The sequence below is a fragment of the Bos grunniens genome, chromosome 29 (genome assembly GCF_055505025.1).
Source record: "Bos grunniens cultivar Pamir isolate PY7600 chromosome 29, Bosgru_T2T1.0, whole genome shotgun sequence".
NCBI lineage: Eukaryota > Metazoa > Chordata > Mammalia > Artiodactyla > Bovidae > Bos > Bos grunniens.
Window position 1 is genome coordinate 16,082,137 of NC_141193.1, and position 27,088 is coordinate 16,109,224.

General features: G+C 46.3%; 1 protein-coding gene across 4 annotated transcripts in view; it reads left to right on the forward strand.

Moving 5' to 3' along the window:
- The window catches only part of NTM (neurotrimin), a 964,763-nt gene that overhangs the window by 511,191 nt on the left and 426,484 nt on the right, over positions 1–27,088 (forward strand). The window lies entirely within an intron of this gene.

A 27,088-nucleotide genomic window follows, 5' to 3' on the forward strand; every position in this document is an offset into this window, starting at 1 on the left:
TCCCTCCAGGTGGGAATGGGAACTCTTCTAACCTGCCAGCTTAGTACCCTAGTGATGTCTTAGGAGGACCTGATGGGTCTCAAACTCAAAATATACTCAGTTTGACTTTTCAAAAATATCTATTTGAAAAATATTTTTAATTTTTTATCCTCTGGATCATAGAGATGATTCCAGCTACTTAGAGTCTTATGGATAAATTCCTCCCCAAATCCTTGGCTCAAGGCATAGGTCTTCTCCTGCTGTCTTTTAAACAGATTGTCCCAAATTCTTTTCTTCTCTTTAGATTCCATATATAGTCTTCTTCATGTTTCAATGCTCTATGGCCTCAGAGTCTTGAAAAGCTGAAAGAATCATCTATGTTTTAAAAAGGCTCTTTCAGGATTTTTGTGTGTAGTGTTTGAGATTTTCATTTTTTGATTTTTTTTTAGTTTTTGGTTTTGTCATCTTCAAGAATTATGATAGAAGAGAGGAGCCACAGGGCCAGAAAGCTAGATGCTGGAGACACAGGAAAACCAGTGTACCTCTTTTTCCTCTTCTTTCTCATCTACCCGGCGATGCACGGGCATGCACACATGCATACAGACACATACATGCACACACATGCACGCAGACATCTGAGCAAATCTCTAAATCTCTGTTAACCCAACAGAAAAACCATAAAACTCGTTAAGAGAATCAAGAGGGCCAGTTCCAAGAGTGGCCTTCCCCCCTCTTCTGAACCACTGCTGAAGCCTGAACGAGGCTTCCAGATTCTTCCCAGCACCAGCTCCAGCCCCAGAACTCCCAGACATGCTCAGTTTCACAGTTGGCAGATCTGGGTCTGATGTTAAGTTACCATCTACTCAGGGAGAGCGCTCAGGGGCAGATGATCACAGGCTAAACATACCTCCAAGGCAACAACACAAATGAGGGAAGAGGATTATTGGTTTGCTCAGCAGGTGCTGGGACCAGGGGCAGTGGCCTGGAGCTGAGGAGGAGAAGTTCAAACGGGGGATTAGCAGAGAAGCTCCCCACACAGAGCTTCCTGTTCTGGACTCTGGGGTCCAGTGCCAGGTGCCAGGGACTGACGCATGGTAATCAGTGCCCTCAGGGATTCCTGCCAGATTCACCGGAATCTGGGTCACAGGGGCTGACCTGAAGCTTTCTGGTCATTATATGTATTCCTAGGGCGGCAGCCACACACACCCCTTTGCCTCAGGCATTTAATTTCTTTTTCTTTTATTTATGTATTTATTTATTTTTGGGTGTGCTGGGTCTTTGTTGCTGCCTGGGCTTTTCTCTGGTTGCAGTGCATTGGCTTCTCATTGTGGTGGCTTCTCTTGATGTGGAGCAAGGGCTCTAGGGTGCACAGGCCTCGGTAGTTGTGGAGTGTGGGCTCAGTAGTGCTTCCCAGGCTCGAGAGCACAGCTCAGAGTTGGGGCACACAGGCTTAGTTGCTCCACAACATGTGGGATCTTCCTGGATCAGGGATCAAATATGCGTCCTCTGCATTGGCAGGTGGATTCTATACCACTGAGCCAACTGGGAAGCCCCAAGCATTTAATTTCCAACCTGGATGTTTAGGAGACAAATTCTTCATGTTTGATCCTTTGTGTTGTTGAAAGATCAACTCTTTTCTTTTGGTTCCCAAAGTTGGGAGAGAGTAAGTGAAAGAAGCTCAGCCTTGTCCAACTCTTTGCAACCCCATGGACTGTAGCCCACCAGCCTCCTCTGTCCATGGGATTCTCCAGGCAGGAATACTCTAGTGGGTAGCCATTCCCTTCTCCAGGGGATCTTCCTGACCCAGGGATTGAACCTGGGTCTCTGGCATTGCAGTCAGATTCTTTACCATCTGAGCCACCAGGGAAGCTACACTCAAGTTTGAGAACTAATATCCAGCCTGGGGTGCTTATCCCGGTGTGCAGAGATATAGGGCTCTGAGTCAGATTGGGTGGGTGGGTGGCTGGGGGAGTGGTGGTGTTGGATGTTCAGAAGATAATAGAAGCAATAGGAAGAACATTCTGGTGATAACTGTTACTGATTAAAATATTATCTGACTGTGTTTTATCTCCTCAATAAAAGTGTTAGGGGGAATAGAAGGAAAAAAATAAGGAGTTGAATGTGAGACTTTATCTTTTGAAATCCAGAAAGCTTCACATCCAACAAATGAATGTGCCCAGAGAACATTTTGCCTACAGGGAAACGATAATGTTACATCACACTATGCTATACATTAGGGTTCCTCAGAAAGACAGAACTAATGGGATGTAAGTGATCATGTATATATTCACTAGGATGCATGTGTAAAGAAAGAGGGTTTTATTTCAAAGGATTGGCACACAGGATCATGGATGTAAGTTCAAAATAAGGCAAACCACCAGGCAGAGTCAATGCTGCTGCTTGAGTTTGAAGGCTGTCTCCTGGCACAATCCCCTCTTCTTGGTGAAACACAGACTTTTCCTCATAGAACCTTCATCTGATTGCATGAGGCCCACCTACGTCATGGAGGGTAATCTGCTTTGCTCAAAGTCCGCTGACTCTATTTCATCTGAAAGCAACCTCCAAAGAACCATATAGACTTAACGTTTGTCCAAATGTCTGGGTGCTGTGACTCAGCCAAGTTGATACAGAATACTAACTGTCCCAGCACCACGGAGAAGTCACTTCCTAACACACATGCTTAATACACTCCTTCCCTCCTAAAGTGTCTCACACACAGTGGGTTTGGACTAAGCCTCACATCAGTCAGGGAACCAAGGGGAAGGACAATTTACAAGTGACATGAAGGAGTTCGTGTCTGCAGAGTAGAAAACAAGGGAGAGCAGATATTCTCTGCAGATTTGGGATGGGTGCTGAGGCAGGCGATTCTTAACCTCAGTACAGAGAGCCTTGAAGACCATGTTGGAAAATGCAAGCTGGATGCAATAAAAAACCGATAAGAGTTAAGACTACCTACTTCATTTTATTCTTTCTTGTTTTTCCTAAGAGGACACAGAAGTCAGAAACATTCAAGAAAATCATGAGTGATGAGTCAGGCTGCATTAAAGGCACTTAAGCCATAATCCCTGGGATAGAAAACACGTGGTAAATCCTGGTGCATGTCCCTTTGGAGGATGGGGAGCTAGAGGGGCTGGTCCTCAGCCCTGAGCTCAGGAGGCAGCCCAGGCAGTCCCCGGGAAGGCGAGAACAAGAGGCTTCTCGTCCGATGTTTCCTGATGGCCATGATCTACACATCAGCGTGCAACCTTGTCATGCCAATAACAGTGCATCTCACACAATTAAAAAGGAACAGTTGAAACATTAATATCTCATGTTCAAAGGTCAGGATGTCTCCACTCAGCTTTTCAAAGCTGGTGATAGAGGGCTTGCAGCCTTCCCATCATACGATCCAAGCGGAGGTCATAGGCCAACGCATCCTGTCTCAAGGTTTCTGCCCCATTGTGGCCAGACTGTTAGGCTCTCAGAGAACTTGGAGTTATGGTCACGTTCACAGAGTCTGAGAACAGAGAAGGACCCAAGCAGCATCCAGCGTGCTCCCATCACTGTTCAGATGTGGGAACCAGAGTCTGGAGGGAAGTGGTTTTCTCCACGTTGCACACTAATTTGTGAAAGAATTAAGACTAGAATTCAGTTTTATGACCCCAGACAGGTGCGCACTCTCTTTGGCTTCTGTTCGAAAGCCAGCGTCTGCAACAGTAAAGCAGAAGGGTGGTAGAAGAAGAACAAGTGCCAAAGAGAGGCCTGTGTCCCTGCCTTTTCCTCCAACGTGCTGAGTTGGGATATATCGTCAAGGTAATTTACTATAAAAAAACATAAAACTCATTTGCACAGCAAAAGAAGAGAAAAGACAGCCTCATAGCAGGTGGAAATGACCTGCTATCCATAGGCAGATGAAATAAAATGGGAGGAGTCTTACCTATAATGAAATGCCTGCTTGCATGTGTGTTTGGGGGGTGTTATATAGTATCTATAATTAATAGTACTTACCATTGATTGAATATTTAATACAAAGCTGGAGCTATTCTAAGCCCCTCATGGGAATCAATCTATTTAATTTTTTTTTTTTTTTTGGCTGCACTGGGTCTTCATTGCTTTGGGCAGGCTCTCTAAAATTGTGGTGAGCAGGGGCTATTCATCGATGCAGTAAGCAGGCTTCTCATTGCAGTGGCTTCTCTTGTTGCATGGGCTCTGGAACACAGGCTCAGAAGTTGTGGCCCACAGGCTTAGTTGCTCCAGCATGTGGAATCTTCCTGGACCAGGGATCGAACCCCTGTCCCCTGCATTGGAAGGTGGATTCTTAACCACTGGGCCAACACCTAAACCTATTTGATCTCTACAATAATCCTGTGAGCTGGGTACTCAGCGCCTCAGTTTTACAGATAAGGAAACTGGGTTGTTGGAAGTTATTCACACTGACAGGGTCACACAGCTAGAAAGTGTCAAAGTTGATATCTGTGGCTTTGGAGGCAGGACTCTCAGCTCCTACCCCGAGATGCCCATCTAGCTGTGGAGAGCTAGAGGAAATGCCACCTGTGAAAACATGACTTCTGCAGATAAGAGATCCCTGGGTCTAGCACAGGAGAATACGGGAGTCCTCATAAAATACCAGAGGCTCTAAGGAGGGAGCACAATATGGGAAGTCTTGATGAGAGGATCGTGAAGGAAGAAGGTAAACAAGTCTGTCTTGAGCTTGTGATGGGATCGCGCCCTTGAGAGACAGACGGACGAATCCCGGAGGAACTATATGTCCAGTAGGTTTCCAGGACAAAGCACCCAAATACAGAGAAGGAAGACTCATGTCCCTTTTCAGACCCTTATAACGGCTGATAATTTGCACGTGCCTCCAAGCTCCAGGTCCTGTTCTCAGCCCTTTTGCACGTGTCACCTCATTCAAACTTCACAGCAAAGCATGAGACAGGGACTATGGCACCTCTGCTTTCCAGAGGAGGAAGCCGAGTGGGCTCAGAAAGTTTCAGAAGCTTTATAAGCAAGGTCACAGCTGTGTTGACTCAATCCTGAGAGTTACAGAGCTGGGTCAGAGCTCTGCCATCCCTCATCCAAGCATAAAGACTAGTCCTCAGGAGGGGACCAGGGTGGCTGGAGGTCTCGGTTCTGAGGAGTAAGCAGGCTTGCAAAAAACACACCGGGCACCAACTTGCATGAATGTGGATGGACCTACAGATTATCATCCTAAGTGAAGTATGTCAGAATGTGACATCATTTACTGTAGAATCTAAAATATGACACAGATGAACTTATTTACAGAACAGAAGTAGATTCACAGACATAGAAAACAAACATGGTTACCAAAGGGGGAAGGGAGGGAGTTTGGTTACTCTGTTTGGACTCCACAATACTCTATTTGGACTCTGTGGGAAAGGGCAAGGGCAGGATGATATGGGAGAATGGTACTGAAACATGTAAATTATCATATGTGAAGCAAATCGCCAGTCCAGGTTCGATGCATGATACAGGGTGCTCGGGGCAGGTGCACTGGGATGACCCAGAGGGATGAGATGGGGAGGGAGGTGGGAGGAGGGGTTCAGGATGGGGAACACATGTACACCCATGGCAGACTCATGTCAATGTATGAAAAACCAATGCAATATTGTAAAGTAAAATAAAGAAATAAACCTGAAAAAAAAAATAAAATAGATAACCAATAAGGACCTACTGTATAGCGCAGGGAACCATACTCAATATGTTTTGTAATAGCCTATAATGGATATGAATCTGAAAAAATATATACATATATATGGGCTTCCCAGGTGGTTCAGTGGTGAAGAATCTGCCTGCCAATGCAGGAAACACAGGAGATGTGCATTCGAATCCTGGGTCAGGGAGATCCCCTCGAGGAGGACACTTCAGTACTCTTGCCTGGGAAACCCCATGGAAAGAGGAGTCTGGCAGGCTACAGTCTATGGAGTCACAAAGAGTCAGACACGACTAAGTGACTGAGCGTGCACATACGCATATATGTATAACTGAATCACTGTTGTACACCTGCAATTAACACAACATTGTAACTATACCTCAATGAAAGAAAGAAAAACTGGGCACCATATGGGTGATGGACGGTAACTAGACGTGTTGTGGTGACCATTTTGCACTGTATACAAACATCAAATCGTTATATTATACACCTGAAACTAATATAATACCATATGTCAATTAAACCTCAATTATAAGAAGAAAGCTGGTCACCACACGTTGCCTGGGGAGCCAGGCATATGGGATTCCTTGGTCCACCTGCTGGGGCACTCACCAGGCTCCCTGCACTGTGTATACAGGGAGCACAAAGAACCCCTGTCCTCACAGAGCTTTCAGCCTGGCGGGACCCACTCGCAAGACGAGGCAACCAGCGTCCCCCATCAGGACCAGCCTGGTCTGGCAGCCCCCATCCCCTCAAACCTGCACTTCTCACATTCTTCCAGGCGGGTGGGGGCCCCGCGGTGAGTCGGCTGACACATAAAAATGGCCTTCTGCATTTCTGCTGACACGTCTTCCATATCTGATGGAGTTAGATCTTCATTATGAAATTAGATGAGATTTCTGATGCGCAGACTAATAGATAACAGCCCACATTCTTCCTCTGAGCAGCGGCAGAAACAGCCAAGAGCAGGGAGCTGGGAGCCGCAGCTGCCCCCGCCCATCCCATCCCATCTTCCTACCCACCTGTCATCGTCCGCTAACATTGTTAGCTCACCGAGGGGAGAGCATCTCATTGTGTTATCCGCTCCCCTGCAACCAAAGGGCTTTGTGTACTAAGGCTGTGGTTAAGTTATGGAACAAATAAGATACATTCTGCACAGGAAGGGGTGATGAAGATAGCCAACAGCTGTCCTTCATTTTCCAGCAAGGAGGAGGGGATCTCTGGGGGGTCCCCGGGACTGGGGTTCCCTGGCAACCACGCCTGAGGCTGCCTTCCCCTCTGTCCTCCTTGTGAGCTCTCATACACAGAGTGCCTACTGTGTGCCAGGCTCTTCGTGTGCAATGTCCTATTTAGTCCTCATGATAAACCTGTACGTGGGCACTGTTCTTTCTAGCTCACAGCTTGGGAGCCTAAGGCTGAGGTGGTCAGGTGATGCCCAAGGCCAATGAGCTGGTCAAACTCACATCAGTTAAACTCCAAGGCCCCTGATTTTTCTATCATTTTGCATTGAGGTCTTCACCTATTATTTTTTTTTTTCTATTAAACTTTTAACTTTGCATTGGAGTAGAGCTGATCAGCAATGATGTGGTAATTTTAGGTGCACAGCAAAGGGACTCAACTATACATATACATGTATCCATTCTCCTCTAAACTCCTTTCCCATCCAGACTGCCACATAACCATTGAACAGAGTTCCCTGTGCTGTACAGAAGGTCCGTGCCGGTTAATTCACCTCAGTGTAGCTCCATGCCTTGCATAAGTCTCCACTTCTGCTTCCGGACTGCAGGTGGAGACCAGAGCCATCTCTCCTTGCAGCTCCACCTTTATCTCCCCAGCAACTTTCCGTCCAGGCCTCAGGGGACCATTCCCCCTTTGACCAGCCGGAAACCAAGCTTCTGATGTCCTTAGGGGATTGCTTTCTTCTTTCCATGAAAGACACATCCTTGGCCCCTATTGACTTTGCAAACATTTCATGGCTAACATTTACCCTTTAATGCTGATACTTTTAGCCTTCCTTCTGGGGTGAGCCACACAGTGGCCGAGTCTTGGGGGGGTCTAGGGAAATTTTCCTTCACAGGCTAGTTGATCTATGGTTCCCATCGGATAACACAGAAGAATTTAGGTTGCGGTAACTAACACACAGGGAATGCTGGTGAGACATGGACCCTTTTTTTCCAAGTGCCAAAGAGAAACGGATTTTGCTTCTGATGTGTTGGCAGCTGTGCCTTTCTGGCAGTGCACATTCACTGAGGCTTTCATCTACATGGCCTCCTGGTGTCAGGGTCTGCATTCCACTGCAGATAACAGAAGCCCAAGCTCACAGGCGTCCCTGTGGAGCATGAAGTCCAGAGGTGGGCAGGCTGCCCATCATGAGGACCAGCCACCTGGCGGCATCAGCCCCCCAGGGGCCTCTTGTCTGTCTTCTCTGCAATCTTCAGTGTCAGATGCTTGTCCTCATGGGGGAAAGATGGTGCCTCAACCTCACCCTCACTTGAATTTCCAAGGAGGAAGAAGAAAAATAAGTTAGACGGGGGAAGAAGTGTTGCCAGAACGAGGAAGCAACTCTAGGAAGTTACCACTCTTGGGTCACTGGCCAGGTCCTCACCGTGTGCTGCCCTCTGGCATAAGGAGAGATGGGAAAGGCGGTGCTTAGATAGGCCCGTGCTCCCCTAAACCAGCCTGAGATCCTGAGAGAGGAGAATGGGGAGAACACTTAGCTGGTGGATAACTTGCTGTTATCCACTTTCCCATTCCTCGTACTTGGACTTTTCTAGGGCAGGGAAGAAACCATTAGAAGGAAATTCTTATGTTCAATCTGCCCTTAAAGACAGAGGCCTCCATGTCCACTCACACTTTCTGTTACAAGGTCACTTTTTTAAAACTTTTCATTCATAATGGAGTATAGCCTATTAACAATGTTGTGATGGTTTCAGGTGGACAGCAAAGGGACTCAGACGTGCATATACATGTATGCAGGCTTCTCAGGTGGCACTGGTGATAAAGAACCCGCCTGTCAATGCAGGAGACGTAAGAGACACAGGTTCGATCCCTGCGTCAGGAAGATGCCCTGGAGGAGGAAATGGCAACCCACTCCAGTATTCTTGCCTGAAGAATCCCCATGGACAGAGAAGCCTGGCGGGCTATACCCTATGGGGTCATGAAGAGCCAGACATGACTGGGTGACTTAGCAGGCATGTGATGGTGGAGGAGGGGCTGACCTTTCTTGCCTTTGGCCCCATACATTTGTTTCCCCTTGGGCTTCCCTGGTGGCTCAGGTGGTACAGAATCTGCCTGTAATACGGGAGACCTGGGTTTGATCCCTGGGTCAGGAAGATCCCCTGGAGGAAGGCATGGCAACCTAACTCCAGTATTCTTGCCTGGAGAATCCCATGGACAGAGGAGAGGGCAGTCCTTGGGGTTGCAAAGAGTCAGACATGACTAAGTAACACACATTTTCCCCTACAAGGGTCTCTTAACAGTCAGTGCCTCCACTCCTTCTCTGCCTGCCCATCAGTCCTCCATACACTGCTGCTTAAGAATTCTGTGTTGCTTTACTCTAATTTTTACCACTGGGGAGGAGTTATTGACATTATCTATTATATAAAGAATTTGTAAAGATAGGAGAGCAATTAAAATATGATAACAATGGGTAAAATCACTCAGCTGGATCATGCCTCTACCCTTTCTTAGAAGCTCCAATGAATCCACATTTTCAAAAAAAAGGTGGAACCCAAACTCTTTACCAAAGCATGTGGGGTCCTTCAGCATCCCCTCCCACTGTTCCCCAGACACAAACAATTGCTCACTTTTTCTTAAACAAGCCTTGATCTTTTAAATCTCTATTTCTTCATTCTTTCTGTTGTTTGCTGCAAATAGATCCCTCTTCTCCAATTGGTGACATACTACCTACCTTACAAAGCCCAGCCCTTCTGCTAAGTGTTCTCCAGGTCCTTTGAGCCTCAGGTCCAAAATTTCAGACTCACTAGATGATCACTATTGTAGCTCCCATCACACTGCTGGCAATTTGTTCACATATCTGTCTCCTCTACTAAGCTATGAGCCCCTGGAATGTGGGCACAGGCTCTTACACACCACTGCAGCCCTTGTGTCTAGGGCAGTGCTTGCTACATTGCAGTTGCTTATTTGTTGTTCTGTCGCTCAGTCGTGTCCGATTCTTTGCCATCTTATGGACTGTAGCACACCAAGCTTCCCTGTCCTTCACTATGTCCCTGAATTTGCTCAGATTCAGGTCCATTGAGTAGATGATGCCATCCAACCATCTTATCCTCTGTCACCCCCTTCTCCTCCTGCTCTCAATCTTTCCCAGCATCAGGGTCTTTTCCAATGAGCTGGTTCTTTCTTGCTTCTTATGTCATTAGAATAACACCATTTCAGCCACTTTGTATAAAGGAGGCACTGTTATTTCCAGCCCCATTTTACAGATGGGAAAATCAAGGCTGGAGAGGGTATTTGCCACTTTTCTACACAAGTGAAAGAGGCGTGATTAGAGCTTCTGGCTCCAGTGCCTGAACTTTGAGTCATGGCTCAACACTGCTTCCGAATAGAGTATTGGATGGAAGAATGAATGAGACCATAGACATTGTCCAGCCTGTTTTGGAAAGGGATCACAGAATGCAGAGAAATGTGCAGCTCATCCCCTCCAACGTATGACTCACTTCTGACCCATCTGCCAGTCCAGCTCTCCTGCCTCCAGCAGTGAGTCCGGCACAGGTGCAGGCTGCCTGCCGGGGTTTAGGCCCAGGTTCAGCCCCTTTAGGCCAAAGGTCACGTTTCAGCATCCTGGCCAGGTTCCTGGGTGGTGCTTGCTCTGTCTCTTCTCTGCCTATCCTCCTCTCTCACTGCCCCCTGTCCCTTCTGCTTCCCTGTCACAGATGTAGAATCTATGCAGCCATCTCTGATGCGTCTAAGCACAGGCACTCAGGCACAGTCTTGCTCCAGATCCTGCCTCCTATTTTCATATTTCCTGTGGCGCTTTGTAGAAATAGCAGAACAATTACTCATCTACGGGGGGGAAAGGGAGTAGGATTTTATATAATCAGATGTTAAAGTGACAAAGTTTTCCAGCCAGTGGGGAACGTAGAGGGAGGGAAGGCGGCGTGGGGATGGTTGGGGGATGGAAGAGGAGCCTGGACTGCTCATCCGTGGTGCAAGCTCCAGCAGGAATCTGCTTCGTACCTGTGACGCTGAAGGTGGATACAACCTGTGCCTTTGGTTCTGCCTCCCCTTCAGTGAGGCCCTGCATCACCTCTGGCTAGTGAGCCTGCCGAAGGCTGCTTGGAACTCCCTAGCTTCCAGAGAAACCATTTCAGAAGCCTTGATGCTTTATATCCATCTCCTGCATCGATTGACGAGCGAAAAAAAAAAATAGTAGTTCATCTCCCAGCAGGAACATTCTTAGCCAGACGAGGGACAGAGTCCAGAAACATCTGTCTGTAGCAAGCATGCTCGGAGTTTCCCATAAACACACGTTTCCATGAAAACCGAACAAAGGAGGATGAGAGAAAGGCCAGACATGTCCCCACATTTAAATAAGCCCCACAGCCTCATTTCTTTCCATCCAGGGTGGGTTAGGGGAAGAGGGTGCTGGCTGCTGTCTGCACCCAGACCCGTGGCTGGCTGTCCCCACCAAGGGCCTCCTTCCCACCACACGCACCGCTGCACATGGACAGGCTCTCCGGCCGTTTGTTCCCTGATGTGCGCTAAGTGAAACATAATTACCCACTTTGTCACATCACACGTGACTTTGACGGCCCAGTGTGTGGGTTTAAAAAAAAAATGCATTAGAATGTCTTCAAAGGGAACCAGTGTTCCTTTGGGGATGGTTTTTGGAATTTCGATGGGATTCCTAACAACAGAACCCCAGAGCTGGTGCTTCCAGGAGCAGCAGCTATTTCCGGCCCTACCTGCCTTCACCACTGCCCATCCCCTACAGGGAGGTGGGAAGGCAGGCGAAGAGGGAGGGTGTGGGGCAAGGGGAGGGGGGCATCCAGGAAGGCTTTAGCAAAGAAGACAGGAAAGGAGGCAAAGGAACACGAGAGGCCAGAGCACACTTGATTGCCTTCTTTTGCGGGATGAATTGTTTCTAAAAGCAAGGTGGGCCCTGCAGGAACCCCCTCCCTCCACCTTGGGAAATATCCCACATAAGCACTGTGTTTAGTCTCTTTTCCAGATTCCTTGTACCCCACATCTCGTTTTTCTTGCTCACAAGACTCCTTCCCAGAAGGGCAAAGCTCCTCCCTCTCCAGCAGCACTTGCCTCCCTCTCTCAGGACCCTCCCCCTTGACCCAGTTCCCTTTTCTAAAGGAAGGCTCTGGGCCTTCTGAGATAGTGCCCTCATGTGCAAGTGGGCACACACACACACACACACACACTCCTGACCCTCAGAACCTGCACTTCTTTGTGGAGACACACACACTATACACCCTGGAAATAGAACTTCCGCAACACAATTTGAGGCCATCAATGCTGCTAGGGCTCAGGCTGTGAGTGTCTTTAAATGGGAAGCCTGCTCGTTACTGCAATTAATTGGCATTGCTGCGCTAATCGGAAGGCAGCCTGCCTATAATAAGCGTGGCAGCAGCCTACTGCGTGCAGCGGGGAGGCAGAGGTGGGCTTGGAGCCCTGGGCAGTGTTTACAGCAGACGGTACAGGAAATCCATAAGCATTCTCAGCTTTTGTAAAGCAAGGTTGCACTATTGGGTTTATATTAGCAATTTTCAATCATCTTTTATTAGTGCTCCATTGATCTTCTGTCCATTTCCTTAATGTATTAAAGCATAACAATCTGCAGAACATTCTTCCCTGGTCAGCTGACTACATAAAAGCATCACCACCCAACCGCTTATTCAGAAGCTCCGAGTCCCTCATGCAAACCCCTTTGGATGGGAACAGACATGTGCTGAATGAAATGAAGTTTCTCTGAAGTGAATTGGACAGAGAGGTCCATACTGATCCTGCGTGTCTCTGGTGGGACACCTTCCGGCCAGGGAATGTCAAGTCTGGGGGAATTTGTAGGAATCGGTCATATAGCCTTTCACTCCAGCCTCATTCTAGGCAAGCAACTCACGGAGTTAACGGTGCAAATGAGTTTCAGCTCCTATCTGGCCTAACTGTATGAAAACTCATCTGTAGGCTTGTCTTTCCTCACCTATAAGAGGAGGACATTCACCTGGATGACCTCTATGGGTTTTTTCAACAATAAATTGAATTGGTTTAATAAAAAAACAAAGACCTTCCTGACAATAGGCTTATCTTCTTGTAGGGAAGATCATGTGTATTTATAAGCATTTAAAATGAAAGGCAATGTGTTTTATATGCTGGAGAAGATCCTTCTCCAGGGGATCTTCCTGACCCAGGGATCAAACCCAGGTCTCCTGCATTGCAGGCAGACTCCTTATTGTCTGAGCCACCCAGAGGAGTCTTATATACTGGAGAAGATACAAAATATTGACATAAAAAGAATCCAGAAGAGGGAGACATTTTTCAGTGAGATGACCCAGCGGGGACTGCCTGGAGGAGGCATCATTCAAAAAGCATCTTGAGGAGTGGGAACTTAGTCAGGAGAAATGGACCCGAGGGTGGGACTTGCACTGTGATGGTGACATTGCAATCCTGGGAAGAGAGGAAGGGGAGTCTAGAAGGTATGGTGCTTTGAATTCCAAAGACTGAGACCATTTCAAGAAGGAGGAGAGTATTTCCGGGGGCCACATGCTGCCAGGAGGTCAGGGAGGCTGACTGCTGTGTCCTGAACAAACACAGCCCCAGACAACAGGCTCCGGTCCTCCTGCTGGCCCCTGCCTGGGCGGCCAGTGATCACCTGTGAAATGCCCACCTTGTTCTTCATGGTAGAGCTGTATTTGTGCTCCCCAAGTCCACGGTGTCTGTAAGTCCTGCTTACTGCTCTGTAGACAACACATGCTGCTTTTCCAGACACTGAAAGGTGATGCAACAGGAGATGAATGGCGGGTGCTCCTCTGCTCAGATGCCCTGCACTGCCTTCCCATCCTCACTGTGCCCCTGGGCCCACTTCTGCACAAGGTTCTGATGCTCATACATCTGCTCCTGAGTTGTGGGAGTCCTCCCATCCCTCATGAGTTATCTCCCTTATCCTGCCAATGTGCCCCCTACCCTCCCAGTGAGCCTGGGCGTAGGGGATATTCCACAAGGAAAGAGGGTGGGTCCTTGCCTTCATTAAACTGCAGGTGAGTTAATTAACCTACAAATGAGTCTCTCAAACTCCTTGTCCAGCAGAACCACTGCCTCCGTTTGACAGATGAGCCAACCAAGGCTTATGTGTGTGTAGGCAGCTTCCCTGGCTTCCCTGGTGGCTTAGATGGTAAAGAAACTGCCTGCAATGCAGGAGATCTAGGTTTGAACCCTAGGCCAGGAAGATCCCCTGGAGAAGGGAATGGCTACTCACTCCAGTATTCTTGCCTGAAGAATCCCATGACAGAGGAGCCTGGTGGACTACAGTGTATGCAAAGAGTCAGGCACGACTGAGAGACTAACACTTTCACTTGAGTCTTAAATTTGGAGTCAGAGGTTTGGATGTGAGCCTGGATCTTCCTTATTCTACCCTGGGAACCTTATCCTTTACACACATGAGCCTTGGTTGGCTCATCCGTTTGATGCAGGGAGTGGTTCTGCTGGACAAGGAATTTGTGAGAGAATCAGATTACATGACGAAAGGGAATTTGTTTTGTAAATCCAACATTTTGATTTCTATTATTGTTGTTTCAACTGTGCAGAGAGAGATAATCTTTATCATTTTAATAAGTTCATCAACCATTCCATGAAAGAAGTTAATACATGTGATTTGAAATTATGTGTACATATTACATAGCTGCTTTCAGACAGTTTGCAACTCCCTTTACTGTCAGGCATTCCTGGCTGATTTGTAACTTAAGTCAGGTATTCGGAGCTTGCCTCTATGAATTGTCTTCCTCTGGTGATCCTCGGGGTCATTTGGCTGCACGGCTACTGTGAAGAGTCACCACGTCTTGCTCTCTGGGTGGCTGCACTCACATGCTGGAGGGAACTGAAGGGTGTTGGATGCGAGAGCTGGACCATAAAGAAAGCTGAGCGCTGAAGAATTGATGCTTTTGAACTGTGGTGTTGGAGGAGACTCTTGAGAGTCCCTTGGACTGCAAGGAGATCCAACCCAGTCAATCCTCAAGGAAATCAGTCCTGAATATTCATTGGAAGGACTGATGTTGAAGCTGAAACTCCAATATTTTGGCTACCTAGTGCGAAAAACTGACTCATTGGAAAAGACCCTGATGCTGCGCGAGATTGAAGGCAGGAGGAGAAGGGGATGACAGAAGATGAGATAGTTGGATGGCATCACTGATTCAATGGCCATGAGTTTGAGCAAGCTCTTGGAGTTGGTAATGGACAGGGAAGCCTGGCGTGCTGCAATCCATGGAGTCACAGAGAGTCAGACATGACTGAGAGACTGAACTGAACTGAACTGAAGGGTGTTGGGTGTCCCTGCTCTTTTGTCCTTCTCTTAAGGAGTGATCTCGTAGAGTAGTGGTTCCCAACCTTTTTGGCACCTGGGACTGATTTCATGGAAGACAATTTTTCCATGGACCAGAGGTGTTGGGGGGATGGTTTAGGGATGATTCAAGCACATTGCACTTACTGTGTGCTTTATTTCTAATCTAATGCCACCACTGATCTGACAGCAGTTACCAGTCCTTGGCCTGGATGTTGGAGACCCCTGCTGTGGAGGGTGCCTGGTCCTTATCCTGGACCATCAGTGGCTCTCAGGCCAGCCCACACCCTCAAAGAATAAGAGCATCCTTCCCCTGACAGGGCTTCACAGCAAGCCCCCACCTGCCTGAGCCCATGGCGTCGGCACTTTGCTTCTGGGCAGAAGGAAGCTTCTCGCCTGTCCCCGCCGCTCCTTCCCTGGGAACAGTCTCGTTTGCCCTTTCTCTCCTCTAGGGCAGAGCTCTAACATCATTTTTAGAACTTAACATCACTTTGCATTATTGACTCCTCTCTTGGAGGATTCTTCCTTGACTGAAAGGATACAGGGAGGCAAAAAAGGCCTAGAACATCAGAGAAAGACATGTTTGCTGGAAACTGAGGATTTGTCTGTTGGTCTTGGTTATTTGCAAGGGGTCCTATGGGGTTAGGTGTTTAAAGTATGCTCTTGTGCATCAATTGCTTTGGGGGCATGACTGTTCAGATGAAGGCTGTTTGAATTGCATCCCTGCCGGTCTAAAGTATATTTAAAAGTGTGAACGTTGGGGGAGGAGAGGGAGCTGGAAGCCCACTCATGCAGATATAGAGACTTACATGACTCAGTTTCCTTCTCCAAAAAGAGGACAATGATGTGGTTGCTTTCTGGCAGGGTAGCTAGCATGTGGGTGCTGTGCTAATTAATGTCATATGGAATTGCAAAGCATGCAAACTTTAGAAGCACCCTGGTGCAGTACAATTCTTGGTGCCTGAGTCAGCCTGTGTATGCCAGTATTTATTCATATAAATATGAGTGAAGGAGTAAGAGAAAGCTGGCAGCAGGAAGCAGAACACGTGTGCACACAGAGCAAGACCAATTCAAGGCTGAGTGGAAGCAAAGTGGAAGTGTTAGTCACTCAGCTGTGTCCGACTCTTTGTGGCCCCATGGAGCCTGCCAGGCTCCACTGTCCATGAAAAGCAAGAATACTGGAGTGGGGTCCCATTCCCTTCTCCAGGGGTTCTTCCCCACCCAGGGATCGGACCCTCGGCACCTGCGTTGCAGGCAGATTCTTTACTGTCTGAGCCACCAGAAAAGCCCTTAAGGCTGAGTAAAGGATTCTAAATAGATTGTCATCTTCATAAAATTAACACAGTTTTCCTGATGAAAAGCCAATGCGATGTTTAGGGTGATTTGGGCTGCAAGTAATTGAACCCTTAGTAATGGAAACTTAGAAAATCAGGACTTCAAAGAAGCCTAGAGATGGGGTGACCAAAAGTTCAGTAATAGCATCTGGGACCCAGGATATCACAGCTGGCCTCCATCATACTTGAGACGTGGGGTCATCATTCCATGAGTGGGAAGCAGCTGCTTTTCTCCAGCCCTCATACCATCACCTGGCTGTGATCAGAGACAGGAGCAGGGACTTCCCTGGTGGTCCAATGGCTAAGACCCCATGCTCACAATGCACAGTGTGGCAGGGCCTGGGGTTCAAATCCTGGTCAGGGAACTAAATTCCACCTGCTGCAACGAAGTTCAAAGATCCCACATGCTACAACAAAGACCTGGCACAGCTAAATAAAATGTTTTAAAATTTAAAAAGAGTCACTCAGTTCAGTTCAGTCGCTCAGTTGTGTCCAACTCTTTGTGATCCCATGGACTATAGGACACCAGGCCTCCCTGTCTATCACCAACTCCCAGAGTTTACGCAAACTCACGTCCATTGAGTCGGTGATGCCATCCAACCATCTCACCCTCTGTTATCCCCTCCTCCTCCTGCCTTCAATCCTTCCCAGCATCAGTGTCTTTTCAAATGAGTCAGTTCTTATAAAGAGTAAAGGTCTTTAAAAAAAAAAAAAAAAGGCAGGAGCAAAGGGAGTTGGACAAGTGCACACACATCTTTTGATGAGGGCAGGACAGCCCATCTACTGGGCATGTGATGTGGTCAGCCATGGATATAAGAAGGCGACTAGCTGGCGTTTTTAGCCTCTGTTATGAGAGAGTAGAAAGGAAAGGAGGGGAGAAAAAGGATTTTATAAAGCTGTCAGCACCTGGTGTCTTTGTGAGCAATGGGCTTGTAGATAAAGATCTGCGATTTGTTGGGGAATGTTCACTCTGTGAACACCTGAGATGACGGAGCAGCCTCCCTCTAGCTGCCAGCAATATGCCTGCCTAACAAGCTTCTCTGCGGTGCCGCCTCCCGGTACGTGCAGGCTGCAGAGCGCTGGCCTCATAGTTCCTTCTCCCAAACGTGGATCCTCCCCAGCAACAGACCCTCCTGGACATGCATATGGCGCCTGTGGTGTAGACTGGGCTCCTCTGGTGTCCCCCTTCCATGACACAGACGGCACGTGAATGAGGGTTGTGGGATGCCCACCCGCTCTGCAATCTTGTCGGCCGACTAACCCTGCAAACCTGGATACGGTACAATATGTGTATGTGGTGTTTGTCACCTCAGTCGTGCCTGATTCTTTGCGACCCTGTGGACCATAGCCCACAAGGCTCCTCTGTCCATGGGATTCTCCAGGCAAGAATACTGGAGTGGGTTGCCAGGCCTTTCTCTGGGGGAATCTTCCCAACTCAGGGACTGAACCTGGGTCTCCTGCCTTGCGAGCAGATTCTTTACTGTCTGAAACACCAGGAAAGCAGTACGTGGATGGTGGCCCTGAAAGCCGATATGCAGCCCTGCCTGGGCTTGATAGAAATGGGGCCGTTCTATTGAAAACCCCGGGCAGAAGGCCTAATGAGACGTTAGTCAGATGTTCAGGGACACTGTCTACCCAGGGGCTTCCATCTGCTTGTACCCCTCTCTTCCAAACCAGGGTCCAACTGTGTTTGCTGATCACCAACTGGCCGCCCTTCCTCTCCTCTCCCTGAGTCACCAGCCGGTTGCTGAACTTCCTCCCCATCAGACCGGAGCAGCTGATGGACCTTGCTCCTGCTCCTCACTCTTTTCTGATGCATTTTTCATCATTAAAGGGAAAATGTCATTTCGGTGACAGATATTAGTGTGATTGGTGTCAGGAATGAATCTTCCTTTCTCTGTCAGCCTTGCTTCACACAATGCTAAGACAATGTTCCGTTAAAAGGCCACTTCCATTTCCAGCTCAGGCAGCGTGCGAGAAGGGCAGGCTTTGGCTGTGATGGATGGCTTCGCTCAGGGCTGGAGCTGGGCCAGGGAGCACAGCAGGAGGCTGACCCTTCCAGCACCGGGAGAGCCCGAGGGCTCTGGGAAACCCATGACTTGTTTCTGCTTGCATTCCACGGGGGACGTAGTCTGGTGAAGTGGACACCTACCGCTCTACTTGGCAACCAAGTCTTCGGGATGGATTTTCCATCATCAGTGGCGTATACTGTGATATAATCCAAACCCTTATATTGAAAAGCCAATCTAGCAATGAAAAGTTCTGTTTTCTTTCAGCAAAATGTAGGCCAACCTCTAGATGTCCGCCTAGATGCAGGCTGAAATGAGGTAGTGTTAGGTGTCTACCTCCCTGCACGTGTGTGCTCAGTCATGTCCGGCTCTTTGAGACCCCATGGACTGCAGCCTGCCAGGCTCCCCTGTCCGTGGCATTTCCTAAGCAAGAATACTGGAACAGGTTGCCATCGTCTCCTTCAGATCCCCAGGGATCGAACCCACATCTCCTGCCTTGGCAGGTGAATTCTTTACCACTGCGTCATGTGGGAAGTCTGGTTACCTCCATAGCATGCCTCATGTGATGCCCTGCGTACAGCAAACTTTCAGAACTCATTGAGAATTCAATTTCCTCAAGCTGAGGTAAAGAAAATAGTGCCCCAGCTTTCCCTCTCCACAACTGAGCTGCTCATTCAATTTGGTGGTTGTTTATTGAACTCATGCTCAGGGCCACACTCTTTGCTCAGCTCTGAGAAGGTACAAAGATGAACAAGAAGTGTTACCTGGCTTCAGAGAGCTTCCAGCCTTCTAGGTGAGATCAGATGAATAGGCAGTCAATTACAATACAAATATATATAATAAACTCAATATTTTGAATTATTTCTCAATGAGATGCATACAAATGTATCCTAAAAGTGTTTGATTCTAACCAATAGAGGAGAGGGATGGGGGACTCAATAAAAGTAATATTTTATAAAGAAAATTAAATTTTAACTGGTCCTTGAGTTTAGGGCTTCCCTATTGGCTCAGATGGTAAAGAAGATCCCCTGGAGGAGGAAATGGCAACCCAGTCCAGTATTCTTGCCTGGAGAACTCCATGGACAGAGGAATCTGGTGAGCTACAGTACTGGGAGTGGCAAAGAATCAGACAGGACTCAGTGACTAACACACTGAAGTTTGAATGGGATTTAGAAATCTGCATGGAAAAGAAGGGACCCTGTAGAAGTCTAAGCAAATGCTTAGACTTGGAAATAAAGAGAGGCTCAAGAGCCCCAGGGTGGCAGATAAAGCTGTGGATGGGGCCACAACAGAGACCAGACCGAGCCTAGTCAGTTAGGCTGACATATTTCTAAGAGTCTTGATTACTCAGACGCGAAAATTTGCTATATGTAAAAGTGGGGGAGCCATTGAATTTTCCTGAACTGAGCTATGCTTCAGAAAGATAAAACTGGTTTCTGTGTATGAAATTGTTTATATCAGGAGTTATCTCCTTTATCTGATCCAAATCTTATTAAAAATATTTTGTAATACCTTTATTTCTATGAACATTAAATTCATAGAAAAAATAAGCTACCTATATACCTACTTGAAAAAATGACCTATTTAATGTCCTAGCTGGATCTGTAAGATACATAAATAGAAAATGACTAATAATCAAGTTAGTGTAAGATAAATCTTTCTTTTTTTTAAATGTAGACCATTTTTAACATATTGAATTTGTGACACTATTGTTTCTGTTGTATGTTCTGGTTTTTTGGGTATGTGGGATCTTAGCTCCTTGACCAGGGATTGAACACACACCCCCTACATTGGAAGGTGAAGGCTTAACCACTGGACCCCCAAGGAAGTCCCTAAAATAAATCTTTAGGCACAGTGACATCATATGATGTGATGAAATGTGGAAGCTTGTGTCTGTACATAGAATCTCTGTGAACCTATTGGCTGCTGCGCACACTGACTCGGGGCTGGAGAAGTGGCAACTCAAATACAATGAGCTTTACCATTGGTCATGTGATCTTTCAAACTAGTAAACAACTCTTGGTGAAGAGCTGAATAAATCAAAGCACAATCTTCCCTTAGCTGACAGGTAGTTGCATTCCTAAAGGATTAGTGACTGCTAAAACCTTGTAAAAATATTCTGTGCTGATATATCAAATAGAGTTCATTTTAGGCTACTCGCTTAGATGTGAGGCGGGCATTCAACAGCAGTGACAGTGTCCCAGGCATGGCTGAGTGTCCAGCCTCTCTGGTCCACAGGCATGGGAAGCTGACGTGTCTCTGTAATTACAGTGGCAATCAACCTCCCCCCAGGAGTCTATCCTGCCCCTGTAAGGAAACAGTGGTTTAGGGAAAGGCAGAGTTGGAGGCAGAGAGATGAGTTAAGATTTAATTAAAATAGTGGAGAAAAGAAACAAGGGGAGACTTCATGGTTGCAGTGGAGCCCGGAAAGGAGGGAAAATGTAGTAGACATGCCCACACAAGTGAGATAAGGGATGTCGGTGGTGAGGTTTCAAGCTCTTTGCAAATATTGCTGCTGTTAGAGTTGAATGTCATTATGTTCACTTCCAGAAAGGAAATCTGAAGCCCTGAAAAGATGCAGTGACTTTTCCAAAGACATAGAACAGGTCAGGAATTGCATTAGACACCAAATGCCTCTGACCTACATTTCTCTGTAATTACTAATGCAAAGGAGCTTCTACTCAGCGTGGAGAATTATAAGCAGAGAACTAGAGCAGAGCCAGTACAAAGATGGAAACAAGTTCTGGAAATTGTCGAATTCCAAGTGCTCCATTTAGCATCTCGATATTTCATAGAATGCCTAGAAAACTCCAGGATTCCAAACACAGATCAAGATTTCTCCAATCCATCCACTTCTGTGTTTGCTTAGGCCTCTAAATATTCATCAGTAACATTTGAGACAAAGGGAAGAGATAATTACAAGGAGAGGTTTTTCAAGATAGTAAAGGTTAACAGGATTCTTGGCATTTGTGGCCTGCCAATTTCCATGTAATTATGCTCAATTCCCAGAATTCTGAGTCAGTTGTACCTGTTAATACTTAAAGATGATATCCTTGGAAAATAATTTATAAGATCGTTTTTCACAATTTTTAAGTTCAAACTGAGCACCCTGGCTAATGGGTGATTATTAATGTCCTTCTTGGGTGGAGAGTGGTAGGAGGTCATAATGTGGATGTTGGGATTAGAGTGGACTTTTTATGACAGCGTGATAAGCTGGCTTTGCCAAAAGCAAAATGAGTGCCCTGAAAATATTTATATAACCTGATATGCAAATGTGTCCTATTTTGGTTTGATAAATAACAAGAACTTGGGAAGGGTGCCCCAGCTCCCTAGAACCTACTGCCTCTTGGAAGAAAGAAAAAGGTCAGAGAGATGCCTGTGTATGGAGCAGGACAACCACCTGGCCTCATGAACAGATACTGAGATGCTAGATTCTAGATGTTCTTACATGTTTATTCATTCAACCATCCTTCTTACACTCCCATATGATTTCATCTATGTTACCCTGTTCTGTGCTAAAAATAGAGGGATTATAAACAAGACACTGTCCCTTCCTTTTTCTGTTCCCCTGTCCTTTTGTCATGTGCATCACACTTGTGATTCATTGATTATTAGTACAGTTACTTCTAGTGTTTGTCTGTAGCCCTGGGGTCTGGACAGAGGTTATGACCATCCCTGTTGTATCATATCATCAGCCCTGGTACTCACCTGTTGAATCAGTGTGAGAAGACTGTACTCATTGCCCCTGTGGATCAGAAACAAGCTTTCCAACTAACTTCCTTGAAAGTAACTTCTCTCTATTTGGGAGGAACTTTCCTAGAGTGCTTCTGGTCTTGGGTTTGCCCTGTCCTTGAAATGCTGGGGTCCTGTCCATGTGATTCAGCTGTGTCTTCAGGAAGTGAAAGCGCCTAATAGAGATTCTCAAATGAAGTTATAGTTAGAAACCTTCTGGTGAAGCAAATTGTGTGGAGAGTAAACTCAGCACACAGGTCTGTGTGTTACCTATTGTTTTGGGCTACGGCTGTCATAGTGCTCTTTCCCAAGAGGGAAAGACAAAGAATGATATGAGAAACTGATTGCCCTTCGTCATCCCTGGGAAAGTAGGCTGATACAGGGAAGCAACGAGGTGGAGGAGAAAGACCAGGGGACCAGGAGTCTAAAGACCCATGCTGCGACCCACATCTTCTGGTTATTAGAAGTTGAGCTGGATCAGAAAGAGGGAGTCAGGAGAGGTGAGCAAGCGGCCCAAGCACTTGGGAGTTGATGTTCAAGGAGACAGTGGTTCAGGATGGAGCAGGTCTCCCATAGTTAAGAGTGGAAATCAGGAATTGGACGTGAAGGAAATAGCCAAATAGCAGAAGGTAAGAACTAAAGGTGGTCCATCTAATTCTCCCTAAAGGGTGAAGGGGGCTTTTCCCCTGCTTGGGGGGTCACCGTTCACACAAATTGCACTCACCTTTTCTTGCAGCATCTCAAAATTGTTCTTCCTAAGTGTACACAACTGTTGAAGAATGGGCTGCCGTGAGGTGTGCAGGGAGAAAGATGATCATATTTCCATTATCCCCAGCAACGTGGACAACAAAGTTATTGTGACATTACAAAGGCACCCCAGGTCATATCAGTTCAGATGTCCTCCTTACGCATTTTGGACAGTGGCCATTTTGCATGGGAATCATACTTCAAAGGTTAGAGATATACATCAGACACCCCTAACTTAATAAACCAGAGTGGGTCTGTCACCCATTAATTTTTCCAAACTTCCCTTTATCCTATTTAGATATTATTTTCTGCCTGTTTAACCTTTTATACAGACAGGCTTGTTTTTATCCTTAAACTACCATCTTTCAATTTCTTGGAGTTGTTACTTCTAGCTAGAGATTGGTCATTAAGTGTGTGTACGCCCTGTTCGTATACTTCATGAATACCAAATATTCATCTTCTTAACATTCCTTCATTTGGAAGTCCCTGCCCTGCCAGAAAATAATTTTAATTTTGAGTTTCCCCCAGCTATACTTAAAGTCAATAAATATTTATCAAAAACCTAATATGTGCCAGACATCAAGGATATAAGAGGATAAGAATTTAAACTCTTACAAGTGTTACGAATGTTAGAGGGTGCCAATGCAGTGGGCTTTTACCTGATTGAATGGAATAGGTATGGTCTTTATGAGGGAATAAGAATGTAGAAGGATGAATAGAATTTAGCCTGAAAAATGTGGGGACAGTATCGGTGACAGGAAGTCAGCATTTGCAAAGGCCCCACGTTGAGAAAGAGAAACCTTTGAGGGATGAAAATAGTCATCAATTAAAATAAACAGTGGCATAGCTCAATAAAGGAAGAGGCACCAGGAGAAAAAGGCGAAAGCAAACGAGGCCGCATCGTGAAGGCTCAGAAACCACAGAAAGCATTCGGGGCTTTATTCAAATTACTGCGTGGAGCCACTAAAGACTGAAGTGGGAGAGGGGAGACGTGGTCAGGTTTTCAGGAAAACTTGATTTGAAAGTGGAGCTTGAAATAGATCTGGTAAGAGCTGACGGAAGAAATCCCTGGAAGAGGGAGTCTCATTATTCCAAGGAAGAAAATAAGATGGCTCAGGCAGGTAAGTGGGGCTTTGGAAAGGACTGGACACTGAAGGTGAAGAACCCGTGAAAGAAAGGAATTGCAGAAACACATGGGAGTGGGCAGTGGTAAGAACAGGGGAGATTAAGAGTGGGTCCCTTTTCCTCACCAGAGGCTGGGCATGTGAAGTTCCTGGATGTTTTGTGATGTGTAACAGTAAGTACTGAGTGCATTTGCAGAATTTAGACACAGCGATTTTGAGTAAATAAAATGCTTCTTTGTTTCTGTTTCCAATATTCTTCCAAGAGCTTTCATAAAATGTTACTCCCAACATTTCTTTTTTGGCAAAAAATCCTGATACCTGTTAACAAGATACTATCATATTCCAAAAATGCGCTTTAAGTCCCCTAACTCAGGAGCCACTAGCCATGGCTGTTTCTGGCATTGTTTTCCTGGCTACCCACGTGGAGGCTGTGCCACCCACCAGCTCCTTCTCTGGGTACTATACATCTGGCATCTCATTTACCCCCGCATAGCAAGTATGTGGAGTAGGACATATTCCTATTTAATAAGAGGAGAAAACTGAGGCTCTGAGAGGGAAGAAAATCATCTGAGGTCAAGCTGGCCACTTGTGGAGCTTGGACTAAAAGTCAGAGCCATTAGCCTCACCATCCGTGCTCCTCCATCCACTGCTCATCACTGCTCCTAGCCTACTGCCCAGAGTTCAGGGTCAAAAAGCATCAAAGATCAAGGCATTTTCCATGATCTTTACTCAAATATGTGACATTGCATTTCACCCACTTCTCTGCACACTTGCATAACTTTGTGGATTATTTATAGCTCATCGTGTCAACTGAAGGTTTACTTACTTAAGGGGACCTAATGTTTTTTGCAGACGTGGGACAGTTCTCTATGAATCCCCTTCGGCAGATTGTTGATAGAAATACTACATTTGGTTTGTCCCAGCAACTCTCCCCTGGAGAATCTGGTACCAGTGCTTCTCCAGATAGAAACATGTCAATCTGGATCTTGATTTCCATCTTAGCTTTAAGCTCAATGCTCTACTTTTGAAAGAAAAAGATAGTATCTTCATTAACCACTTTCTCTTTAAGGCATCTTTGATCCTGACACCTTGTGGACATTCCCGTGAAAGCTTAGGTGAATTATTTGCTTGTGTTGTCCATGTTCCCATGTCCGCTTACAACATTTTCCCTGCTCTCCCTCCCCAGGATCAGGGATACCTGAACCACATCAAAGTCCCCTCTCCCAGGCCACTCCCAGGTCACTGACTGTCTCATTACCTGCAGCACCTCTTGTAGCTTTCTGGTATCCTAGATGAAGAAAGCGTACACAGGTTTCAGGGAAATTGTTCCGTTCTAGGAGGGAAGGCCCACATCAGCTCCCAGTTTGTGAGGATGTGAGGTTATATCTGTCACTGCCATTGCTTTGTCTTAAAAGATCCTGAACTTCCAAAGGCAAGTGCACAATGAAAGATGGACATGGGGAAAGCCAGGGAGATGCATGAACATGCAGAAATGTGTTCCATTATTTTTTGAATTTATAAGGTTCAATAAAATAAAGAATAAAGATGCTTTATTCTTTAAATAAAACAGAGGATTTGTTTTCCAACTGAAGACATTGTGAGGATCTCTAGTGTAACCTGATGATGATTGAAGTAAGGGAGCAAAAAGGAAATGGATGGTTTGTGCATTAGAAACACAAAGAAACACGGGTTTTCTAAGCAGCACACAGTAAAGCCTTTCACGAGCGAACAGTTGAGAATACATTTAGTCCCCTTAAGAATGTGTAACATGCCTTCTCACCTGCCCACCTGCCCTCGGCTCCACCCTGTATTCCTCCTCCCTAAATCCATCTTACACCACATCGCTTCTCCATCACTAGGCCTCTCCAGGCCCTGCAAGGCAGACAGTGAGCCTTCATATGTCTAACTCAGGGACCTACACCCTCAGAAACTTCAGGGTGAGATAATTTAGTCTCAACCAGCTCCCACTTCTTGAGGAAACTTAGCTTCAACACTAACCCATCTGATGAGGTGTTTATCTTTAATCCACATTTCACTAATAAACTGAAAGCAATGAATATGTGTGTGTGTGTGTGTGAAATGCTGTGAATGTGTTAAAATCATAGCAAAATAGCATTCCAGAGGTTTTGCTGTGACAACATTTATAATAAAAAATATTGATTGATTTCAGGGATAGCAAAGATCAGTCCTACCCAATTACACTCTCGCTGCCCCTTCTAAAGCTGTGTGACTCAGGGATTATTTCACAGCTCTTGGTCTTTTGTATACAACTGCCATTATAAAATGTTCTTTATGACACATTCAATTATACACACACACACACACACACACACATGCTATGCTTACTTGCTCAGTCATATCTGACTCTGCGACTCCCCACCGTACACCTCTGTCCCTAGGATTCTCCAGGCAAGAATACTGGAGTGGGTTGCCATGCCCTCCTCCCAGCTCAGGGGTCGAGCCCCGCTCTCCCACACTGCAGGCGGGTTCTCCCACTAGTGTGTGTGTGTGTATAGCATATATATGTGTACACACACACACATGTTCACAAACACAGAAATTGCTATGTATTTTACTTAAATGGCCTCTCTTAACAAACTCAAAGAAAGACTGAGACGAAACCACTGCAGAATGAGTGTAAAATATGAGATGTAAAAGAAGAAAGTCACCAGCAGAAACAAAGAGAGAAATTCAAAATGGAAAGACGACAGTGGAGAGAAGCAGATGCAGAGATAAGAACACACATTGACGCCCTTACTGAAGAGATGGGGAAAATGGGCCCCTGAAAGCCCCAAAACACAGGGTATAAAACTTCCTGGTCCAGTTGACCTCTAAGGCCCTTCCAAGCATGCTATTGTAATCTTCCAGTCTCAGAAGGAGGCTGAACTCTCCTCTTTATGGCTGGATGCCTAGCACACACTATGATCCAGGCAGCCATGTCCCAGCTAGGCTGGAGGGGGAGAGTCCCAAACGGGCAATTAATTTAGATTTAA